This window comes from Triticum aestivum, chromosome 5D, assembly GCF_018294505.1.
Source record: "Triticum aestivum cultivar Chinese Spring chromosome 5D, IWGSC CS RefSeq v2.1, whole genome shotgun sequence".
Taxonomy (NCBI): Eukaryota; Viridiplantae; Streptophyta; class Magnoliopsida; order Poales; family Poaceae; genus Triticum; species Triticum aestivum.
In genome coordinates, this window is record NC_057808.1 from 120,151,664 (window position 1) to 120,157,565 (window position 5,902).

Sequence of the window (5,902 nt, forward strand, 5' to 3'; positions counted from 1 at the left end):
TTGTTCGGCTTGGGTGCCGTGTCTCTTGGCTTCGGGCACTGTTTAGCATAATGCCCTTGTTGACCACAAGCATAGCAGGTGACCCCTGGACGGTATGTGAACTCCTTGTCTCTGGCATGAAATTGTCCGACGGGTCTTGGCTTAGTAGTCGTGGATCTCCTCATGTCTGTCCTTGGGACCTCAGTCTTGCCTCAGTTGCTGCGGGCAAGAGTCGTCTTGTCCCTCTTCCATTTGCGGATATCTTCCAGACTACGGCGCTCATTCTCCAGGGTGATGGCCTTGTCCACCAGCGTCTTAAAATCCAGAAAGGTGTGTACAATCAGTTGGCATCTTAATGCTGGTGCCAGGCCGTCCAGGAATTTTTCCATCTTCTTGTTTTCTGTCATGTGCTCGTCGTAGGCATAACGAGACAGTTGGGTAAACTGGCCATTGTATTCTGTGACGGACATGCCTCTTTGCTTCAGGTCATCAAACTCTCTCTTCTTGATCTTTAGGATGCTCCTGGGAATGTGTGCCCCACGGAAGCCTTCCTTGAATTCTTCCCAGGTGATGTTGTGTTCCCTGGGGTGCATGTGTAGGAAGTTTTCCCACCATGCTGCGGCTGCTCCAGTAAGGTAGTGTGGTGCATAAAGCACCTTCTCATGATCTGAGCACTGAGCGATAATCAGTTTCCTTTCAATCTCGCAAAGCCAATCATCGGCTTCCAGTGGCCTGTCGGTGTGAGCAAAAGTTGAGGGGCGAGTCTTCTGTAACTCAGATAACTTGGAGTGTGGTTGATAGGGTTCACGGTGGTTTCCCATATTGATGACATGGTTCATCATCTCCTGGTGCTGTTGCTGGCTTTGCTCGAAGAGACGGCATACTTGAGATAGTGCCGCTTCGCTGTCCTGTTGGCTGGACTGACCCTGAGTGAAATTGTTGCTGGTCTGTGTTCCGTAAACCTCTTCTGGCTGATTGGGCATAGAGCGAGTCCAAGGGCGAGACATTTTTCCAGTCTGGGGTATCATTTGCAAAACCCATGAGAAAAACTGTGTAGCGCAGGAAAACTCTTGCAAAGGTAATAATCAAAAAGGCTTCTAGGTTTTCAAAGAAACACAAATGATTTTTCACGAAGAAGAAGTGCTTAACACAAATCTTACATGCGAAAGCAAACACAAGATACAACACTCAGGTTGTGTGTACACAATCCTGACATGTTATTAAAAACTAGCGTACTACTCCGGAAGGCAGCAAACACACCAATACAAACTAGCGTACAGATAAAAACAACACATCATACAAGCAGGCATAACACGCGGCTACTCGGTGCTCTCAGTCGGAGATGGTGAAGATCTCCTTCCCCTTGCCGATGGCAAGGCTCAGCGGTCCAGGAGAATCAACCTCCTCCTCTCTAGCTGGCTCCTGGCGTGCGACGCTGCGCGGCGGTGATGGTGCGGGGGCGACTGGTGGTAGAGCGCGTGCTGCAGGCGGTGCGGCTCTGACTGGAGTAGGAGCGATGACTCGGTCGAACTCCTCAGTGGTAGGCAGACGGCAAGCAGTGTCCAAAACGGCCGGTGCATACGAGGCTGAAGACGAGACGAATGTCAGAGGCGGCGCCGTGTGGAGAAGCTCCTTCCTGCTGGCAGGACCGCCCCGGACTAAGTCCATGCGGGCAGCCACAAGATCATCTACGAGGTTGTCGAAAGACTCCTCCAGAGCCTTGAGGTACTCCACAACCATCTCGATGGCTTCATCTCGCTCTCCCCGATGGCAGGCGAACGCATAGTGGCTGGTGTATGGCACGTGGCATGGGAGGTAGCGGTAGCGACGAGTCTTCATCGTAGGAAGGATGTCCCGAAGGCGAGCTATCGCCTCACGGGCAGCCATCTGCATGGAATGCCTCTCCGTAGGCATGGCCCTTCCCGTAAAACGCAAGTGGCGTGCAGCTGAACGTCCTCCCTTGAACTGCACCACAGCCTGGTGCATAGACACGTCGTCACTGAGCTTGTGCTGATAGAGTGTGAACTCCGGGCGAGCTGCTGGCCCGATCGCGAGCTTGGTGATGGAGACGAGGAGCTTGACAAACCCCTCGGGCACGTTGGTGAACACTCGATTCTCACAGCTGCTGCCAGCCATCTACAAAAGTAGGCAAAAATTCTGAGTAGTCATGTCATAAATTTTATGATGACCAACAGAAAATAGCTACAATTGCAAAATGCTGAAAAGGCACAAAAGACGCTAATAACCGATTAGCGATCGCACCTAGTGGCTTCCTACAGCCAGCCTGGCTCTGATACCAAGCTTGTCACGACCGGTTTTTCAATAAAATAATTATTGAGATACCAATCCCTTTTACGGACCAGCAAAGAAGAATTCCTTCTCACTGGTAGACAATAATCTTGGTCACAAAAGGAAAATACCAGGAGGACTAAATATAACACAAGGTTGAGCAGAGACTGCCCAATAATTTATTACAGGCACGCCGACAAAATAATACGGCGGATGGGGTGGCAAACTTCTAACTCACGATAATAACGGTGGTGGAAATATCATCGCGAAGCGAGTGATATGATTCCAGAAGACTACAACTCATCGAGCGTCGGAGTGAGGCTCGAGGAGGCTTATTGCGGGTGGCGGAAGCGTATACAATACAAGTGACCAATATCCGGGATCGCGCGGGACTGACTGGGACTCCTCTAGGCGTCGGACGCGCTATCAAACTCTTCATCCAAGAGATCACCTTCGTCAACATCTGGCCAAAACAACAAGCCAGGTGAGTACTATGAAAGTACTCGCAAGACAGTTCGGACATAAGGTATAACAAATGTAAACATGAAGCACATGAATAAGTTAACCAATGCGATTAGACATAAATAAATACTGGGTGCCAAGCGAGGGTCTGAATGACGCCTCGAGCGGAAACTGCAGAATAGTAATACTGGTGCCAAACGAGTGTCTGAAAGACTCCTCGAGCAGAAAATGCGGAATAATAATGCGGGTGCCAAACGAGTGTCTGAAAGACTCCTCGAGCGGAAAATGCGTAATAATAATGCGGGTGCCAAACGAGTGTCTGAAAGACTCCTCGAGCGGAAAATGCCACAGTCGGGCTTCGGGGCGACACCACATAAAGGGCTTATAACAGAAAGTAAAGACAGTGCATGCCGCAGTCGGACATCTGAGCGACATCACATAAAGGGCTTATATCGAAAGTGAGAAACGAGTACACGCCACAGTCGGACGTCTGCGCGACGTCACCTAAAGGGCTTATATCACATCTCATTATTACAACAGTTCGGAGACATAAATTATCACAAGCATGAGACACAAAATAAAGTTAGTCCATCCACTGGAATAACAATAAATCTGAAATTTTACCACTTGAGCTTGTTCACCGGGGACAGGTTTTTCACACGGATAGATATGGATATAATGTTTACACTACTGATCATGGATACGATGATTTGGAAAGAATTGACTCTGCAGAGTTTGTACTTAACCACAGCCAACGGATTTCAGTAGTCACGGGGACTAGTTCCGTCTGCGGTGTTTTGGAGGAAACACGTCTAACCAGTACACACCCAATTCAACCATCCGAAGCCAGGGGTCACCCTTGGCGACATTCAAGAAAAACCTTGAGACGGGGAGGCTACAACCTCGCGTAGCATGGGATCAAATTTATATACGCGCGCTCTAAGGGGGTGCCCCCCCTCTCGGTCCCAATCGGAAACACCCATGCCCCCTGACCGAATGACTGGCTTTAATCCTGGGCCAAGGTACCATCATCCCGGCCTCTCTGTTTGGTGTGTACACGGAAAGAGGTTACCAACTTACTAAACCGCATCCTGGCAATGAGACATGTGGTAGCACGGAAAAGGGAAGGGACGGTAACACGGCTCCAACCATGTTAACGTCGGAAAAGTCGAATGACGCAAGGCTGGCATGCTACAACAGTACCACCTTGCTGCCCTTCATGTCACCACATGATTAGGCCATCTCTCATCAGAGATCATCGCAATCTTTGGAACATGCGGGAAAAGATCGATAACGTGGCTCCAACCACGTTAACGTCGAAGAAAGTCGGATGGCGCAAGGCTGGCATGCTACAACAGTACCACCTTGCTGCCCTTCATGTCTCCACATGATTAGGCCACCTCTCAACAGAGGTCATCGCAACTTTGGGACAACCGGGTCGTTGCCGTACAAGCAACGAGGTTTTTACCGATACTCATATGCCACACACAAACTCTCACGTGAACATGCAAAACACCTGTCATATCAAATGTTCAAAACATGCTTGCCTGGTTCGGAGAAGTCGGAGTCTAGCTCGGCGAAGTTCGCGCCTCCGTCACCCCTCCCGGAACCTACGGCAAATCACGAAACGGGCACTAACGTGAAAACCAACACATACACAGAAACTTTTCAATTATTTTTCAAATAAATCCCATAAAAAACTAGACCAAATTTGAAGATTGTCAGAAAAAGAATCACTCAAAATTACCTTTTTATTAAAAAGTTATCAAGGTTTCTGTCCAGGGACTTATCTGTAATGAAACAGAAAAGTTCCAGGGTTTTAACTGAGAAAACAGAAAACGCTTCGGCTGGGAATGCGCAAGCGCAAAGGAGGAAACGTATTTTGCCCGAAGGCGCCAACAGAAAACGGTTCGTGAATAAAATAACAGAGGCTGACATGCGGGGTCCACATGTCAGGTTTGAAAAGCTCGCCGGCGCCCGAAGACTGCGGTGGACGCCGGCATCGAACCACGGCGAGTTAGGAGAAACGGAGGGTACCAAGAGCTTCAGCGTCCTCTTCCGCGTCGGTGGGTGGTGGACTCATCCAACGGGGAGCACCACGTCGACGGCGACACTTTCTCCGGCGGACGGCGGCTCGGGTGAGGATGGGGAACTCCGGTGGAGGGCTGCAAGCTTCGAATTGAAGTGCGGGTCAGAAAGAGGGATGCATGGTGAAGCTACTGGCAAGAGAATGGAGGCGGAGGAGCACACACGGGGGCGAATCGGGCTGGATCCCGTGGCGGGTCGCGGCGGCCGGAGTCAAGGAAGGAGACCTCCTCGGGGCTCTTCCAGTGGCTAGGCGTGCTCTAGGGGGAGTGCAGGGCTGGTGGGTGCTCGAGTTGAAGCTCGGGGCCCCTATTTATAGGCAGATCGACGGGATGGCCGTGAACGGTGAATCTCCGGCGAGTGATTACGGCGGAGCAGTGGGTTGGCAGGGGGTTTGAGCGGTCGGGCAGCATCCGTGGATGTTACTGGACTCGATTTGCAGCTAAACGGGGTCGGTCTTGGCGTAATGGCGTCGGTCCACGGTGAGGTGACCGCACGGGCTCAACGGCGGCAGAGAGCGCGCTCCGGGCCTTGCGGTTCACGACGAGAGCGGCAGCGCGTTCGGGGGAGTGGAAGGCCACGCGGCGAGCTCCGGTGGTTTGGGCGGCGCTGGGTGGCGTTGTCGGCGCCGTGTCTCCTGCTGGCGCCCGCAAAGCCGCCGCCGGCGTTGTTCACGGGGTGGCGCACCTTCTGCTGCTCATCGCCGACGCCCGCAAGGTGCCAGGCACTCGTGCGGTGCAGGAACAAGGGGGCGAGGACAAGGAGCAAGGCGACGTGGTGGCACTGGCGAGATCGATGTCCATCTCTGAAGAAAACGACAGTGAGCACTGAACTGAATCTCTGAACTTTCTGAACTTTGACAAAGACAGTGCACTGCAAGTGTTCGACAGAAGGTTTGGCTATGAGATAAATTTTTCTGGAGCTGTAACTTGGTGAGATGATCACTCAAAGCACCCAGGGGCTGCCTGAATTTACTTGGAATTTTTGGAGAAGGTTTTGAATGAATTTCACCAAATTTGCCAAATCTGGTCCAAACTTGCAGCAGGTGTAATTTGAAATTTTTGAACTGAAGACTAGTGGATCTTCA